Source organism: Pseudonaja textilis, chromosome Z (genome assembly GCF_049901715.1).
Source record: "Pseudonaja textilis isolate UNSWEBS1 chromosome Z, rPseTex1.2, whole genome shotgun sequence".
Lineage (NCBI taxonomy): Eukaryota > Metazoa > Chordata > Lepidosauria > Squamata > Elapidae > Pseudonaja > Pseudonaja textilis.
In genome coordinates, this window is record NC_142008.1 from 108,501,724 (window position 1) to 108,522,212 (window position 20,489).

Sequence of the window (20,489 nt, forward strand, 5' to 3'; positions counted from 1 at the left end):
CGTGGTTTGTGAATGAGAAAGAGAAGGTGGTTCCACAATGGGCCGTCTGCTTCCACGCTGTTGTAAACGGGCTTCATTACACAAGCACTGTATCACTAGTGCATCCAAGGTTGCAGCCCGCTCTGCATGCACTAACTCATCTTTGATGTTATCTGCCAAGCCCTCCTGAAACTCATCCATGTGGGCCGGTTCGTTCCAGTTAGAGTCCATACAGAGTAAACGAAATTCTGCAATATATTCCTGCAGGGGACGTTTCCCCCGATAAATGTCCCGTAACCATCTAGCCACAGTTTGAGTTTTAATTGGGTTTTCAAACATAACCCTCATTTGCTGCTGAAAACCCTGAAAATTATCCAACAAAGGGCTATCTTGAATTAACAAGGGAGTAGCCCATTTGGCAGCCTGCCCAGATAAAAGGCTAATAATAAATCCTACCTTAGCCTGGTCATTTGGAAAGTATTCAGGCCTCAAGGTCATAAATAATTGGCACAGCCCCCAAAATGCCGGGAACATGTCCGTTTGTCCTGAAAATTTCTCCGGCATGGATACCGGGCTTTTCTGCAAGGGAGGGGCTGAAGCAGCAGCAGGAGTTTGCAACTGTGAAACATGGTTTATCAACTGTGTTACCTGGTTTTGGAGGGTCTGGTTACTTTGTAGCAGTTGGTTTATCTGTTGCTGTTGCTACTCCACCAAACGCTGCAGTTGAGTTGAGTCCATCTTGATTTGAATATGGTTTGTTTGGCCAGAAGCAAAAATGTTATGTCCCCCCTTTAATTGCAGGTGAGCAAAACGAAATATAGCAGTTCCAGAAATATCACAAACCAAGAAACAAACCCCCACAAGAGAACTGCTGAGGTATTTTCAGTCCTCAGCAGTAAATCCAAACTCTGTCCATAAATTCTCAATGCCTCAAAGAGTTCTCTTCATGTTTTCACTCTCATAAATCACTTTGCTTCTGGCGAATTTCACCAGCCAAGCCGTTTCCTTTTATTCTCTATGGGGCATGTTAATCTCCTTAATTAGTCACTGGCTCAACACCTCCTTCCCAATTGAGATTGACATCTCAATCTCCGTCTATTTCTCACATCAAGCCAGGATCTCTCAAAGTTCTCTTCTTCGATGGAAAACTCTCGCCTGTTTTCCTGGTTAGCTATTCCTGGCTGCTGCTTAGTCTGCTCAGTCAAAGGGAAAGAACCGGAGGAGGTTGAAGGACCTGACAACTCTACTAAATCAGGTTCGTCTCTCCTAGTTAAATCCATTTCCTCATCCTGGCTAGCATCCAAGTCACTCAGCAATGCAGGTTCAAATTCCACTGCCAGATCCTCTTCATTCGAACTCACATCTGCCAACGGAGCAGATTCCAATCCCAGAGTCACAACAGCCACCAGTTTGTGATTATTAAACTCTCTGTATAAAATACACCTAGCACTAAGGGGTTATATTGTGTACTGCATATTTTAAATAGGTAGCTGTTACAATCCAAAGATGTGTTTTGCAAACAAAGAAAACAAAATAGCAGCCCCAATTGAGTTTTCTCTAACCAGAATGATATTTAACCATCAAAATGTTTGATTGCAGCCTTTCAAAATTTTTCAAAATTGTTAAAAATTGTTACCTATACATTTATTTGCTTGCATATTTTCTTAAAATGAAAAAGAAATTATGAATACATGAATGACTGAAACTTAAATAGAATGTGAATTGTAAATAGAGTTGTTGTTTTTTACCTGGATTCCATTGAGAACATTAAAACCACTAAAAAGTCAATGATAATGCTGAGTCAAAGAAAGTTCTTTGAAACAGAAAAGATTTCCAGGATTAGTAAAGTAAAACCAAACCCTAGAAGCAATTAGAGCAAAGCTAAATGTAAAATATGGCAAATATGGCATAATGTGGCAAGGATCCAGCAAGGCAAGAATCACCAAAATAGCCCTTGATCTTTGGAAAAATGGATTGTACAACAATCAAAAAGTGAGACAACAGAAAAAACTATATCCAAATATTTTCATGAATGTCAGTTAATTGCCAGCAGTTCTTAAAGCAGTGATATCAGTCAGCTCATAAAGATTTGGAAACAACTAAGCAACTGAATAATAATAATAATATCCTTACCTTCCTTTTCTGCAATCTTCCCTTCGGGACATGAAATGCAAAAGTAGCAGCAAAATGGCCTCCCTTCCATTACTTGCTTCCTAGAACCTGGATTACAGCTAGGTGTGCATTGGGAAACAGGAGCAGTCTGAACCAAAACCAACATAAAAGAGAACATCATTTTTCAATACTTTAATACTGAGCTGCAGTTGTTCTCTTTAGCATGGTTACCATAAATGTACAGTTTTTCTGCATGCTGTCATAGTAACAAGATTAAAAAGCTTTGTAACTTTGTAATGAAGTAACAAGATTTGGAAAATATTGGGTTTCAGGATTTAGTCTGGGAAACAAATGTTACCAACAAACGTGGCTGGCATTTTCACAGGCAAAATGGTCTGCTGCACATCCCAATAATGTTAATAAGTAAGAAGAAAGTCTGAAGGTTAGCAAAGCCAAGTTACCTGCCCTGCACAATATCAACCTCCTACACAAGATCTTGCCTAACCAGGAATCTACTCCCTAAATAGGCAAATCAGAAATCTGCTTGGACAAGGACCCGTTCAGGATTCAGCTGCTTAGAGCAGAAGCCAAGACAAATTAAAGACATGTGGAACCAACATTATCACCATGACTAGTCAGGATCAGATACAAACAAAGAACCAATCAGGAACCAGCCCTCACTAACTTGTATCAATCAGAGACTTTTTGGATAAAACTTAATTAAAAATCAGTATATCTGGCTATAAACACAGGAGCCCAATGAGTTCCTGGACAGTTTCCTGTGGTTTGTGCAGCAGTCCACTTTGCCTCTGAAAACGAACTCTGAAGTGGTCATCAGGAAATCTGTTCTCTAGACCTCAGTCATAAAACCCTAAATCCCAACAGAAATTGGTTGTTAAAGGCTATACCAGAATAACATGCTTTTGTTTGTTGAGCAATGAGTTGTTTAAATCAATGTTATTAAACTTTTAATAATTCATAATTCATTCTGAATCATTTATATTATTTAAAAAATTAGAAACCATCATGTAATCAGCAACTCTTACACTGCAAAAACATATGGACTACACAAGTCGATCAGGGCAAAACAATAGACGCAATTTACATAGACTTCTGTAAAGCCTTTGATTCAGTGGTACATGACAAACTACTCCTAAAACTAAAATCTTACAGTATCTCTGGACACCTGCATAACTGGATAGAAGCATTCCTGTCAAAAGACAACAAATGGTCAAAATTGGGAGCGTCCTATCAAATTCTGTACCTGTCAACAGTGGTATCATGCCCCTGTTGGAGACTGACTCTGAGGAAGAGGAGGAACAGCCGACAGAGAGTGGGAGTGTGGCTCCAGAGGTGGTGGAGGAAGCTGGGGAAGGGCAGAGGCTGGCTGAGCAATCAGAGAAGGATCCAGGCCCATCCCCTATCCATCCTAGGTCACGCAGGGAGGAGAGGATCAGGGAAAAGCGAGGTCTACTCAGGAGGAGATTACCATGATCCTCCACGTGGCTTGCAGCTGGGAGCTATGTATATTAGTTCGTAACTGTGTAGTCAGAATTGCTGGAGTCAAAGTTTAGTGCTTGCTTTGAAAGAGGTTTATCTTTGCTGGCATTCTTCCCATGGACTCTCCTCGGTTATCTTCTTGGAATGTATGATTAATTAGCTTGGCTTGCTTCAAAACTCTCGTCAATGTGGTTTGTTTTGGTTTTCTTTTTGCCTCATTATTTACTTTTGTGACTTTAAACTGTGCCTAATAAAACAGTGAAGTTAAGTTGAAGACATTATTGGACTTTAATATATGTTTGGGTTTTGGGTTATTTTGAGATACTACGGGTTATCACATGTGGTTTCCCCCAAGGCAGTGTTCTTGGACCAACTCTTTTCATACTTTATATAAATGACCTCTGTGATCATATCAAGAGCAACTGTGTTCTCTTCGCTGATGATGTAAAGCTATTCAACACCACAGACAATACTGCTACCCTTCGAAAAGACCTTGACTATGTATCAGAATGGTCAAACAAATGGAAACTTCAAATCTCAACAAATAAATGCTCTGTCCTACATATTGGCAAAAAAAAATAATCAGAAAATAAAATACAGGCTGAATAGTCAAGACCTTGTTGATGATCCAAACACGTCAAGGACCTTGGAGTATTCATCTCTAATGACTTAAGCCCACTGTAACTACATAGCCAAAAAGGCATTAAGAGTTGTTAATCTAATCTTATGTAGCTTTTTCTCTGGTAATATTACACTAATAACTAGAGCATACAAAACATTTGGTAGACCAATACTCAAATACAGCTCATCAGTCTGGAACCCACATTACGTATCTGATACCAACACAGTTGAGAAAGTCCAGAAATATTTCACAAGAAGAGTTCTCCACTCCTCTACTCATTGCAGAATATCTTATGCCACCAGACTCAAAATTCTAGACCTAGAAAATCTAGAACTACACCGCCTTTGGAGAAGGAGAATGAATGCAAAACAAATACCCTTCTGAGAAAACACGGGTCTCACTGTTTGTACAAATCTTTCTCCATTGTCAGTATCCATAACTACAATCCCAATCCATGTCCATTTGAAATGTAAAAGTAGAGACAGAATCCCTTCATATTGAAGGTCTTCCTTAGGAACCATTTGATAGAAGGGAAGACCAGGAGATTTGTCCTTCATCACTGGAATTGGACTCTAGGTGAGTTAAAGATATCCATGAAAAGTGAAAAAGAACAATTACAATTGCACCCATATCACATCCTTCATTAATTTGCATTGTTATTATTGGCACATAAATATCAGTAACATTTAAGGAGAATATTTGTATTTCAGGATTGAAATGAAGGGTCCTTGCTCCTCTCTGACCTTGCATATTTTCTTATAGATGTTTCACTACCTTAAATAAGGAACATCATCATTTTCTGGTAAGGAATTAGGTTTGGTTCTCATTTTATATTCTAATGTCTTCCCCTGTCAGTATTGGTAAAGGTGGTGATCTTAAAGATTCTTTGTTTGGGTTGTTTGCTGTTGGCCTATCTGGTGGTTTCTTTATTAGGGTATTGTTTACTTGACTGTTGGTCTGATGTTAATCTTGGGGTTATTTTATGTTAATCTGGGTGCTGATTGTGGTGGAGAGGTGCTTGTAATCCCCCCCTCTTTTGGTTGATTGATTGTATCTTGCCATAGAATATAGATATTGTTTATTGGTGTGTGAATTGATGGCTTATTTGTAAAAGTGCCAGGCTTCTAGAAATTCCCTGGTATTTTTGGACACGGGTTGGTCTAGGATGGTCACATTTTCTCATTTGAAACTATGATTAAGTCTGCCTATATGTTATGAAATTAAAGAGTTTTCATTTATCTTCTGACTGCTAGTTAGTTTTTGTAGATGCTTTTTGCCAGTCCTCTGTTAGTGTTTTTATATGGATTTAAATATTGTACTTTGATATGTAAAGAAAATCATTGATGAATCACTTTCTCCATGATGACAAGCTAAAAACACTTTGCTAAACTTGGATATCTTAATTATCTAAATCCATTCCAAGATACAGAAAGAACAAAAGTATACAGACCAAATCAAAGAAATGATAAAAGAAGTGTTAAATTTCATTTGCAAACCTTACCTGAGGAATCTTATAGATATCCAGAACTATTGCCATATCAAGAGAAGTAAGAGAATCCCGTCCACCAGTCACAGCAAGGAGCTTATTCTGCATATTACAGTTGTAATTTGGGAAAAATTGTTCCAGTGTATATATAAGCAGCATTGTAGATGATATGTCTATTTTGCATCATAATAATTATCATAAATACAAAATTCTAAGGTGATATTTGGTAAAATTTGAGGATTTTCATTAATCTGCTTTACTGCAAAAGCCAAGGCCAGAACCTGTTGGTAATTCTTGGGAAGTATTCTAGAATGAGTGTTGCAGCCTGTATCAGATAATGTTTTACAGTTCTGAAACTTTTTGCAGGATTTATCATATTTATTATTGTACATTATAGAAGATGTATACTACTTCGGAGTATGTAAAGTTAAACATAAAGTAACATTCATATACTCAAATTCTTATATTATCATGTTACCTGATAGCTCCAATAATCATATAGAATAATATCTTTTAAAAAATTACACACCTTCTTTCTGCACAATTGCATTGTCTACCTAGCATATAACATTTCTAGAATTTCCTATAACATCATCTGGCATTCTAATTAACACAAACATACATACAGACTAAAATGAATTCCTTACATAAGTTCCTCAGGCATGGCTGGTAGAGGTTCCTTTATGAAATCTTTGGCATAGGAGGGGAAGGTCCCATGAGATGTGATGCCTCTGATGATGAGATCTCCAGATTGATGATAGCTATGAAGTGGTTGTTGTGGGTATTTTGCCGTGAGAGCTTCATATGCTGTGTATGGAAACAGAATTAACAGGAACATCGCTCCTACCAGCATCCTGAAATCAATGGAAAAATCTTCTATGTGTACATCCTTTTATCTACAAAGCAGCCATTAGATTATCTACTGATTCAGCAGCATACACGTAGAATGAATTGTAATTACTATTATTCCAATATTAAATAAGACGGTCTTCTGGCCAATCTAAAATTCCAAATATTGAATACTCAGGTCATATTGACAAACAGATACCCCCATCCCTACCTTTAATGCTAAAGATTATATTTATCCAATATTTCACTGACTGTGTTCAGGAGTTGATCTTTGGGAACAAACTGCAAATTTCATAATCAATTAATTTAATTACAAATATTATGCTAATTGCAGGGGTGGAAATTGTTTTCCATGTAGAATATCTAAAAGAACCAATATATTTATCGTGACTGAAGGGATTTTTTCCTATCTTCTTCATTAATAAGTATATTGCTCTCCTGCCTCCAGTACTGGGCTGTAAAAGGACAGATAATCCAAAAATGAAGACTTTGATACCGAACTGACACTTCACACATATCATCATAGAATTAATCCGCTTTTCAAAATAGTTTCCAAAGAATGAATTATTGACATTTCAAAGCCAATTAAGAGCATTTTTTTAATAGACTGTACTTTTCCCCCTCTCTGGTATCCTAGTTTTATCGTAATGCCAGTTCATTGGATTTTTTTAGTGAACAAATGTGCCTTAAGAGACTGAAAACCTTTATTTTTAGACTATCTTCCTTCTGTAAGAACATATTGATGGAAGTAGCACAATATTTCTTATTATCTTCTCAATCACCCTCCTAAATTCTTCAAGATGTTCCAAACCTATATTTACTCTTTTCATTGATGCTTCTATTGGTATGCCAAAACATGACTTGCCAAAATTAGTTTTCTGATGCTGCAGTATACAATTCAGAAAATGCTAAACACTGAATAACAACAAATTGAAATATCAACTTATTGTGGCCACTGGAATGTAAATACACATATTTTCTCTGGTAAATGAGCAGAAGCCATATGGTCTATTAATTCTTCCAATGCTATAGTTATTTGTTAAGATTTTTCAGGATTCAGCAGAGTCAAATAGGTTGGGAACATTTATCAAATAGAAAATCCAGGCATTTTTCTAGCATAGTGTGCAGTGTGTAGTGGACCACATCCACAATAAAACTAGATTTTCTTATAAAATAGAGTCAATTTACAATTATAACACAGCAGAAAATGTCCCACTTGGCTTCCCCCAAAATAAATAGATAAATACTTACATACATATATAAGCTTGTATTATCTGCTCCATTCTGAATGAAAACTTTTCTCAACAATCTGTTTCTACAGAGCTTTGATATACAATAAATGGTCACCAATCAAAACAAAGAATACCATGGAGTGACATTCTGAAAAAAAATTATTAGATCCAGTCTGTATTCAAAACAATATAGCGTTTCTCTGAAAATCTTCTCTCTTTGCCTAATTGTATTATCTTGGTGAAAGTCTGAGAATCTTTGGAACAGAAGTGATAGTTTTGTAGCACAGATAATACCTTATACAGCAGAAGCATCCCATTACAATGAAATGGTTTCTTTCAACCATCCATTATTGTTCAATGTTTATGACTAAAACAATAGTTATGACCAAAATCCCTATATTTCCTTACATAAGGGAGTGTTTTTGTTCTAAATTTCTCCACATTTTAGTCCAAAACAAAAAAAGAAAGCTAATTAAAGAACCAGCATTTTAAATAGTTCAATTCACTTCCTAAGAATTTTGGAAATTATTGCCTTCTATAATTCTAGCTTTTCAGTAGTTTATTCTCTCCAGGTACAAAACAAAAACAAATAATTATTTATGGTTAGAATTTAAATGATAGATTTAAATATCTGTGTTAATATTGATAAAATATGGTTCACATAATTCATACATAAAGTTATAGCTTCTAAACAAATTTCATATTTTGGATTGGCAAAATACATATGATGTATAATATATGATTTATTTGATACTTATCCATACTACACAATGATAAGCTAAATGCAAATATTCCTTGACTTATGACCACAGTTAGACCAGGAAATTCTGCTGCCAAGCAAAGCAATTGTGAAGTGGGACATGCCCAATTTTATGCTGCATTTGTTAAACAATTCACCATGGTTATTAAGTAAGTCTTAAGAAGCTGGTGTCAATTAAGTGGCTCTTCCCATTAACACTGAACTGTGATGATGTAGTGGCTAGAATGCAGCATGGTAAGCTATATCTCCCCTTAGGCAGGAGTTCAATCCTGACCAGTTCAAAATTGGCTCAAACTTCTATCCTGTGCAGGTCAGTAAAATGAGATCCCAAATTGTTGGGAGCAATATTCTGACATTGAAAATCAATTAAGAATGCTATATAACACTATGGAGCCATACATAAGCTAAGTGTTATTGCTAAGTGCTATTGCTGGAAGACAGGAAGGTCACAAATGGCAATCATGTGGCCCATTTATGCAGCTATCATAAATACATGGCAGTGTCCACATTCCCAAATTTTGATCATGTAACCATGGGAGATGTTGTGAAGTCATAAGTGTAAAGACTGGCCATAAGTCATTTTTTTCACTACCATTGTAACTTTGTATGTTAAGTGAATAGTCACAAATGGAGAACCGCCTGTAATGAAAGCTTTGTACAATAACAAATTGTATTTCTGGTGACTTTGATTATCATTGCTATTACGAAAACTTTCTATTAATATTATGAACTGAAAAAGGAATAGGAAAAATGACCTTGAAGATACCTGCTGGTTAATTTTCCAAGTATCTTCAAAATAAAAGCATCCCTAATAAATGTAGTCCATTAAAAATGTAATCAGTATAAATAATAGGAAAAATATCCAGCAGAATTTCTATTTTAAAACAACATAAAAATGCAAGTTCATCTGCAATGCAGATTACAACCAGGGGTGGGATTTTACCAGTTCGCACCTATTTGCTAGAACTGGTTGTTAGCATTCTAAGCAGTTCGGAGAACCGGTTGTTAGAAGAAATTTCTGGACTAATCTTGTAAGGAAGGCAGGAAGGAAACATTCTGGTGTTGCTTGCAGAAACTGCCTCTCCATTAATCCTTATTACATTCTTGGCAGGACTAGACTTGCTGTCCCAGGAACATCTCTGGAGTATTTTCTCTCTACTTTGCTGGTACTTTGCTTGTATGGAGTGACCATTCAAAGTTACAATGGCACTGAAAAAAGTGACTTATGACCATTTTTCACACTTACGACTATTGCAGCATCCCCACAGTCATGAGAGGCCAGGCGAGGAGATGCGTGCCTCTATGTGAGTGATATTGAGTTGGCCACACCCAGCCAATAACATGACCACCAAGTCACATGACCACCAAGCCATGCCCACACCTAAGCCACACCTACAGAACCGGTTGTTAAAAATTTTGAATCCCACCCCTGATTACAACTATATTCTTGGGAACATTCATTACTTCTGTCTTTTTAGCTGTCTGTTGTTTAGATCTGGTCTCAGAACAATAATGTAGCATTTGGGGGAAAAGATGCAGATCAGCAGCCCAGCACTCGAAGTTAACATTGAGAAAATCTCTACAGCAACTGTGTATTTCCCCTTGGTGCTCAGGTAGGTTGGAATGAAGGATATCCAAACACTGCAGAAGACTAACATGCTGAAAGTGATGAATTTGGCTTCATTAAAAGTATCTGGTAATTTCCTGGCAAAGAAAGCCACTATGAAGCTGATTATGGCCAAGAAACCCATATAAAACCTTGCAAAATAAAACATAATTATAGAACCTTCCTTACACTGTAGGACAATTTTTTCAGCCTCTGAGTGCAGGTCAGCATCTGGGACAGGAGGAGAGATGGCTAACCATAGAGTGCAAATCCCTACCTGAATTGAGAAATCAGATAAAACAAAAGCATAGCCCAATCTTTTCCCCACCCACTTCATCAATCCACTTCCTGGCTTTGTTGCCTTGAAAGCCAGGACCACAGTCACAGTTTTGGCCAGCACACAGGAAATAGCCACAGAGAAGATGATGCTGAAAACAGTTTGTCGGAGTATACATGTCACCTTGGTTGGCTGACCAATGAATAGTAATACACAAAGGAAGCAGAGCAAGAGAGTTACCAGGAGCATGTAGGTAACATCCCGATTACTGGCCTTGACAATGGGAGTGTTGTGATGCATCAGAAATATCTTCAGTGTAAGAACTGTGGTTATGGAACAGAAAAGAGAAAAACAAGCTAAACTTATTCCCAAAGGTTCTTCATAAGACAAGAAACTTATGTCCTTCAGAATACATGAATCCTGATTTTTGTTGGAATACTTTTCTTCTGTACAATTATAGCACTCATTCATATCTGTAATTGAAAGGGTCCAGTAAGTATCAAAATTATGCATAAATACCACCACTGATAACTTTTTAAATAGCTGAATATCAGATAGCACTTTATTCTGAATCCAACAGTGAAGTATATGTGCACACACACATATCTACCCATATTTATAAACTCAGATAATATGCACCAGTGCTTGCATACAAACAGTAAAGTACATTTAAAGTACATTTAAACAAACAGTATGACTACATTTAAAATATTGATAATTACTTTATAGTGATTCATGGAATTTTGGCTTCTATATCCTGGCTAAAGAAATATGATTTCTGTCAATAGGATAAATTTGCAGAAGTTAATAGATAGAAGTTACTTTAATATTATTTCTAATTTAAATTTGTTTAATTTCTCAAGAATACTCTCCTAAGTAGTGTGATTAAAAAGTGAAGTATTTATTTTTATATTTAAAGTGAAAAAGAAATAACATACATGAGAGACTGAACTTTAGATAGAATTGTTATTGTAAATAGGGGCTTCCGGTTTGAGTTCCTTCGGTGACAGACAGAAAACTGCAATTGTGAGGGGTTTCGGTCTGGGCTAGCTGCTGGAGCACCCCGAGCCGGCTGGTTTTGAGGCTAAGCTACCCCATAGAGGTGGTGAAAAAGGGGGAGACTGCCAGCATGGTTGAGGAGAGCCGTATCTCTCCTCCTCAGCTGGCCATTACTCCCTTTCCCGAAGGCAGTTGTAGCAGTGGTCAGAAATGGCCACCTCAAAGAAGAACTCAACCGGAAAAGAATGTGCAGGAGGAAGATAAGAAGTGAAAGTTTTGGCTGACTGGGTTAAATTGCAAAAGCAACAGCTAAGGCACCCTAGAATTTAAACTTACAAAAAAATAACATCGTTCCCAAAGAAGAGTCTGAAGCAGCGAAGGAAAGAGACAAGGGAAAGATTTGGATTTTTTTTTCTTCTCTCCCTTTCCCTATACTGACAATTAAGAGACTTAAATAAGAAATTGGAAAAATCCGCTTTGACATCAACAGGCAATTAAGCTGAAAATAAAACAAAATGTCAAAGGGATAATAAAGATTTCTGGACACTAAATTATTTTTTTCATAAGCAGGAAGGGAGAGAAAAAGAATAAAAGGGCAGGATCTGGGAGGAGACTGCCTGGAATTAAAAAGAATCTACAGTAAAATCTCAACAAGACTTCTAAAAGATACATTTTAACTGAAACTTTGTAACTAAACAGTAACCCCAGGAAGAGAAAGGGAAAAAAAAAGAACAAAAAGAAACAGCTTGTGTGTATTTGAATTATCTGGTGATCTTTGAATTCTTGATTATTACATTTGAATGACTAAAATTAAGCGGGTGGTTGTTTAAAAATTTATACAATGGCACTACTTCTGGATGAATTGAAAATGGAACTTAAAAAGTACAAAGAAGATGCACAAGAAGGGAAGGGTTCTTTTGGCTTCGTTTTTCAATTCTTAGAAATGGAGATTTGGAACTATGAGAAACAACAAGAAATGTCTGCAAAACAAGAAGACTGGGACAAAGAAGAAGCCATCTTTAATGAACAAGTAATTTTATATGGGGAAGAAAAAGGAAAGGGGGAAAAAGAGAATGGAGAATTTAAGACTTAAAAAAACAACCAAAGAAAAGAAAAATAATTTGAAAAATAAGTATAATACTGGAAAGCAACAGAAAAGGGTGATACAGAAGAGAGAAATAGAGGTAGAGAGACAAGAGGGTAAAAAGGGGAGAGAGAAGAAGAGAGGGAAGAAGGAGAGGAAAAGAAGTTACAAAGGACCAGAACAAGATATGGAGAAACAGGACCTATTTAGAGTTAATGGGTGAAAATCTAACTGAAAAAGGGATTCTGTAAAGGTACATAAGATTGTATTGTTATATTAGTAATAGAAATAACTTTAGAAAATTGGAAACAATGTATGATTAAAATGAGGGATAAAATAGTTAGTGTATTCTAGTGAAATGTTTGTTAATAAAATAAGTGAAATAAAATAAATGAGAAAATTGAATTAGGAAGGGACAGGAACATTTTAATTAGTTAATATTTTATAAAATATAAGTGAAGGGGGGGGGGAATTAATTATGGAAAGCTTATAACTGTTCCCATAGAAGTATGATATTTAATTGAAAAGTAATGTTAAAGAAGTTAAGATTTTAATGAATATTAGCATTAATGATAGAATTGAATTGGAATGGAATGTGTTGTTTTAATTACATATATTTATATATTTTTTTCTTTTTTTAAGAATATAGTGTGTATTTTAAGAATGTCCCAAGCAGAATCTGAATGGAAGTTATATATTATATTGAATGTTATAACTTTAGGATATATATTGAAGCCTAAATAAGAGTTAATGGATACACTTAAAAGATATAAAGGTGTCATACTCCAATCAGCAACTACAGGGGAAACTTTGTTTAATGAGAAAAGATAATAGATAATTGAAACAGGACAGACAAAAAGTATAAATATAATGATTTGTATTGAAATGAGATAATTAAAATAAAATTGAGAAAATTAAAAGAGGGGAGAAGCTATGTAGAAAATGTAAAACAGTAATAAGATATGGAATGGAACATAAAAATGAGCATGAAATTTAATTTGTGTCTGTATGAAGAAATGTAAACCGGGATTATGCTACTTTCAAAAAAGATGTTTTATTTGTATTTTTTTTTGTGAAAACTCAAATAAAATTTACAAAAAAAAAAAAGAATTGTTATTGTAAATAGAATTATTTTTATCCATTTTCCATTGAAAATATTTTTTTAAAAATGGCTAGGGATAATACTGAAAGGCTATAATGAAAGTGATAATACCACTCAAAGGCTAGGGATAATACTGAATCCAGGAAAAAAAACTCTTTAAAAGGTGGACAATCAGAAATGTTTGACTTTGAATTGTAGTGCTGGAGAAAAATGTTCAAAAAACTTTGAATTGCGAAGAATATATTCAGTACTAGAAAGTAAAACCAGACTGCTCACTAGAAGTAATTAGAACAAAGGTTAAAAAAATGGGATAGATAAAGGAAGGCAAGAATATTTGAGGTAAGCCTGGGTATTTGGGAAAAATGGATAATAATCAACAAAAGAGACACAGAAGAAAATGTAACCAAACATGTTCATGAGTGTCAGTTAATTGCCAGCAGTTCTTACAGCAGTGATATCAGTCAGCTCATGAAGATTTGGAAAGAACTAAGCAACTAAAAAACAATATTATCCTTACCCTCCTTTTCTGCAATCTTGCCTTCTGGACATAAGATGCAGGAGTAACAGCAAAATGGCCTCTCTTGCATTACTTGCTTCCTAGAACCTGGATTACAGCTAGGTGTGCATTGGGAAACAGGAGCAGTCTAATTCATGAACCAAAACCAACATAAAAAAGAGCAATATTTTTTCAGTACTTTGATTCTAAGCTGTGGTTTTTCTCTCTAGCATGATCAGCATAAATGCAGAGTTTTCCAACATACTGTCATATTCAAATTGACAAAAGTTATCAGCTTTGGAAAATGTTGGGCTGCCGTATTTAGTCATCATAGCCTAGGGAATACATGTCATTAACAAATGTAGCTGGCATTTTCAGAGTCAAAGTGATCTGTTACATATCCCAATAGTATTAACAAGAAAGAAGAAGGTTAACAAACTCAAATTACCTTCCCTGGATTATATCAACAACCTACACAAGATCTTGCCCAATCAGGAATAAGTTCCCCAAAATAGGCAAATCAGAAAACTGCTTACTTCCCAATAGATACCTTTATGGCCATGAAAGTCCATTCCAGAATAAAACACCTTCGTTTTTCAAATAATGAGCTGCTTAATCAGTATCATTAATTATCCTTCCAAGTATTTTATATTGTTCCAAACTATAGTAACCATGTAACTTGTGTGTTAAGCAAAATACATTAGATATTTCCAATTTTCATTTCCAATTTTCAGGAATAATAACAGAAACACAAGATATTTAGGTAGAAAAAGGAACAATGGGTGGAAACCAAGGCTATCTTAAGAGAATTATGGCTCCCAGGCAAAGCAGTGTACTGGGTCCCTATGACAATTACTCACAGGAATAAAAATGTAAATGGTTGATAAAATTAAACATATATTTATTTTATTGGCACTTCCAAAGAAATTGGTGCTGAAACATTAAAAACATGCTGTGCAGCAACAGCTAATCAACATGATATTTGAACAATACACGAGGCTTGAAACACAATAATATTCAGTAAGCCATACAGTTGCTGTATTTATATGATGCAAGGTGCATTGAAGAGTTAACATACACAGATTTTTATGGGGCACCTATGCTTGTGGGGCCCATGGACATGTGCCCATCAGGCCCATGTGTTAAGACCTCCACTGGTGGATACCAATCCAGGGAGAGTAGCAACTTGGAATTAAGGAGAAACTTCCAAACACTGAGAATTAATTAACCAGTGGAACAGGTTGCCTTCTGAATTGTGGGTGCTTCATCAGGGGAGGTTTTTAAGAAGAGAGTGGATAATCACTTGTCTGAAATTATTTAGGATCTCCTGCTGGAATAGGAGGGTGGACTAGAAGACCTCATAGGTCCCTTCTAGCTCTATTCTGATTGATTGATTGATTGATTGATTGAAAAATAAAGATGGGAAAATGCCCCAGCTAATAATGATATTATTGCCCTCTTTAACAATCAATTTCAGTGCTCCTGTTCAGATTAGACATTTCCCAGATTGTGTATTTTTACAACCTACTTGGTTAAACCAGCTGTTACACGTTATGGCATCTTTGTCTATGATGAATGTTTGATTTGCAGGAGACTGAGGGTCTATCCTTCCAATTTTCACTTTTGACTGGTTTTCAGAAAGAACAAAATTGATTATATCAAACCCATCTATTAACTTTCCATCTTGGTCAAAGATTATCTTGTCCCCAAGACTGTTGTTAAATGTAACATGTCTCAAAAAGGGATGGAGCTAAATTTTAAAAAGATAACAAACAAAAGGATGACAAATGTAAAAAAAAAAATGTTAATCAAAATACATGTGCAGGTAAAATGTTCCAGGGCTGATTTCATTTATTTAAACATTGCTCCTTGCAAAAGATGTGATTAAACTTCATAAATTATAATTATTAAAGACCAATTGCAACTGAATTAAATTTGGATTATGTTATGTGATGGAATGGAAACTATCAGTTTACTAGAGAATCTGGAATCAGGATTATAGAATATAATGAGCACTTTACCTGCCAAAATGGCTGGTTATGTAGCTTCAGTCCATTCTCTATCCTTGTCTTGTGTTTTAATTCAGCTCTAAACATATCATGTAAAGCATAAGCTATAGCGAAGACAGCATTGTAGACACTGTAGCTATGGCCAGACATGCTCATTTCAAAATTGGGATACAAGAGGCTCCCTAGTTGTTCAGCTCCAGTGCAATGATTTTTCTCCATTTCATTCATTAGTGTACTTGGAAATACACAGGAAAAGACCTGCTCCCAGAAGATTTTGAAAAAGCCATCTTCTTTTGTGGTGAAAGGGTTTCGACTTTCTATAAACTGTTGAAATCCAGATACATCCCTGGAGTGAAACATGAAAGCTATAGCTCCATGGAAAATGTCTAAATCCCAATTTCTTTGAAATACAAAGGATGCAATCTCCATTTGGGCTCTGGTGATCCATAGTTTTCCTAAGGATTTCCTATACTTACTGTCTATATCTTCATCTGATTGATACGAAAGAAATCTAAAAAATCCAAAGGAATTAGATTCACCATAAGCAAGTATCACTGTAGCCTTACTATGTGTCAATGTATTATAAATAATCCTCCCTTTATACAGTATTTCTGATATATCAGTAATAAAAGTTATAACAGGGATTTTCTGTATGAATGCAAAACAAATTCCCTTCTGAGAAAACACGGGTCTCACTGTTTATATAAATTTCTCTCCACTGTCCGTTTCCATAACCACCACTCCAATCCATATCCATTTGAAATATAGAAGCAGAGACAGAATTCCTTCATACTGAAGGTCTTCCTTAGGAACCATCTGGTAGAAGAAATGACCAGGAGATTTGTCCTTTATAACTGGAGTGGGACTATAGGTGAGCTAAAGGCATCCATGAAGAAGAAAAAGAACAATTGCAGCATTTATTGTAAAGTTGCACTGTTTATAGTAAAAATAAATTGAATAAAGAATAAATTGAATGTATTGTTTCAACTGTCATTTATAACATTTCCAATGAGATAGGCAATAACAAACAAGGTAAGAATATCTCCCTGTATCTCTTGGTATCTATATCTATATCATTTATATCAATATCTATATTATCTATATGTATACCTATAGCTATATACCTATACATATATACTTATACATATATACCTATATATCTACATCTACATCTACATCTACATCTATCTATCTATCTATCTATCTATCTATCTATCTATCTATCTATCTATCTATCTATCTATCTATCACAACTAACGCATTAAAGAATATTTCACTTTAGATAAAAAAATTTGTTTGCTGACTAACTACTATAAAGCCTCAATATCTTAGTATAGCATTTCAGTATTCATTGCACATGTGTGCTCTCCTTCTGTTGCTTTTTGACAAACCAACATTAAAAATGATTGGTGGTTTTTGTCTATTTAAACATACTAATCTTCCATTCCTTGCTGTCTGACAGTGATTTATTTATTTATTTATGATTTAATTTTTTGATGCCACTTGTCTCCTTTATAGGGTGACTCTGGATGCTTGCAGGTTATAAAACAAATAAAAATAGTTAAAATATTAAAATATATCGTTGTTAAATGTAATGTCCTACTTAGAACAGACAACAGTTCTCTCTACTTTCAGCTTTCTTGGAGGTGAAGTATTCTTAAAATTTTGAAATTATTGTTTCTTCTCACAGGAATATAAGTAATATCCTTGTTGGGTATATGGATACACCAACTAGGTTTGGGTGACTAAATATATAAACCTAGGTTTAAGTGTTTGTAGCTTTAAGCACCAAACTGCAATGTAATTAGATAATTAAGGGTGCGGTTGCAAGCAGCAATAAAAAGGCAGTGAGAGTAATGTAACACTTCCTGGGCTGGTTCGCTGGTCGCTGGTCTCTCTGCTGTCTGCTGCCTGCTGTTTACTACTGTATGAGATGTCTGCTTGTTGGCTACTGTGCTGGATACCGTTTCTACTGAACAAAAGGACTGTTTACTTGGTTAGCTGATATCCTGTGAATACTCAGCGTTGTCTTCGAGAGAAAGGTATCGGAAGGAGAAGATTTACAAGCAGATAAAGAGATTGTACTGACTAGTTGATGGACTAGGTTACTGGATGGATATATTGGATAAATGACATATGGACTGAATGACACTGCTTAAACTCTGAATGAATTAAATAACTATTTAAAACTACAAACAGTGTTTTTGTCTCCAGTGTGTATACTCTTGGGCCCAGCCTCTCTCTCATTTGGCTGCCTGGCTTGACTGCTGCTGTGCACTCTGCTTGGGGGTTTGTCCCCAAACACTAACAATCCTAATGGATCAGTCTCATGATCTACTGTACAAGAAAGCAAAAGGAAATCTCCCAGGTCAATGGCTTTCAGAGACAGTCATGTTGTCATCAAGTTAAAGTTAAAAGTAAAGATAGTTTCCCCTCGCACATATGTGGTAGTTGTTTCCAGCTCTAGGACCCGTCATCAAGTTTAATAGGCATTAATTCCCATGATTTCCATGGATTCTCAGGGACAAGCTGGCCTTATGAAGAGATCTGAGAAGTCAAATCCCTGAAAATATTTTTATGACATTCTCATAAGACCAAACATACTATATGTATTTAGTAAATATGATTTGTGGAGGGAAATGTATTCTTAGCTTAGTTATATAGATTTAAATATTATTTCTTCACATGTAAGAAGAACCATTCATGAATCAATACGTAACTACCTTGGATAACTTAATTATGTAAGCTGGTTCCAAGAACAAAGTACATTCAGCAAATTAAATAAATGATTTAAAAAGTGTTAAAGAACAATCAACCAATGGAACAGCTTGCCCTCAGAAATTGTGGGAGCATCATCGCTTGTGACTTTCAAGAAGAGATTGGACTGCCACTTGTCAAAAATGGTGTAGGGTCTCCCCCTTGGATGGGGGATTGGACTAGATGACCTACAAGGTCCCTTCCAAATCTGATTATCTGTTATCTGTTAAACTTCATTTGCAAACCTTACCTGAGGAATCTTATAGGTATCCAGAATAATTGCCATATCAAGAGAAGTAAGAGAATCCAGTCCACCAATTACAGCAACGAGCTTATTCTGCATGTTACAGTTGTAATTTGGGGAAAAATGTTCTAGTGTATATATAAGCAGCATTGTAGAATGATATGTCCATTTTGCATCGTAATAATTATCATAAATATGAAATCCCAAGGTGATATTTGGTAAAATTTGAGGATTTTCATTAATCTGATTTACCGCAAAAGCTAAGGCCAGGATGTGTTGGTAATTCTTGGGAAGTATTCTAGAATGAATGTTGCAATCTGTATCAGATAATATTTTACAGTTTTGAAACTTTTTGCATATTTATTATTGTTGATCACAGAAGATGTATACTACTTTGGAGGAATAATGTAACATTCATATATTCAGATTTTTATATTTTCATGTTACCTTATATTTCCAATCATCATAAAGAATAATGTCTTTCAAAATTAAGCACTTTCCATCTGAACAACGGACAATGTCTGCCTAACATCTAAAGTTTCTTCAATTTCCTATAACATCATCTGGCATTCTAATTAACACAAGGCACATACAAAACTGAATTTCTTACGTAAGTTCCTCAGGCATGGCTGGTGGAGGTTCCTGTATGAAATCTTTGGCACAGGAAAGGAAGATCCCATGAGAGGCGATATTGCCAATGAAGAGATCTCCAGATTGATGATAGCTGTGAAGTGGACATTGTGGATATTGGACATTACATTTTGCTGTGAGAGCTTCATATGCTGTGTATGGAAGCAGAATTAACAGGAACATTCCTCCTATGAACATCCTGAGTGCAATGGAAAAATATTTTTCCTGCAGGTCTTTCTATCTACAAAGAAGTCGTTAGAATCTCTATTGATTCAGCAGCATGCAGAATGAAATATAATTACTATAATGCTAATATTAAATGAGTAGACAGTCTTCTGGCCAATCTAAAACTCCAAATATTGAACACTTGAGGTCATACTAACACATATCCCCATCCCTACCACTAATGCTAGAGGTTAGATTTATCCAATATTTCACTGACTATGTTACATTTTGGGAAGAAACTGCAATTTTATGTCAGCTAATTTAATTATAGATATTATGCTAATTGTAGGAATGGGAATTATTTCTTATACAGAACTGAAATTCCATGTAGAATATCTTTAGAAAATCAGATGGAGTTAGCAAAGATGGCTAAACTGACTATTTTGATTAAAGAGAAAAATACCTTTATTTCTACTTGGAAACTGCTTCTGGACTTTATGCTTGATGTTGAAAAAAATGATACTTTGATTTTGAGTTTTACCAATTAAGTAGATTTATTGTTGTAAAAATTGCTAGTTTG

The 20,489-nt window shown here is 35.4% G+C and overlaps 1 pseudogene; it reads right to left on the minus strand.

The window, feature by feature from the left end:
* Positions 1–10,000: 10,000 nt before the first annotated feature.
* On the minus strand, positions 10,001–19,942 carry LOC113452381 (vomeronasal type-2 receptor 26-like; annotated as a pseudogene).
* Positions 19,943–20,489: the final 547 nt, after the last annotated feature.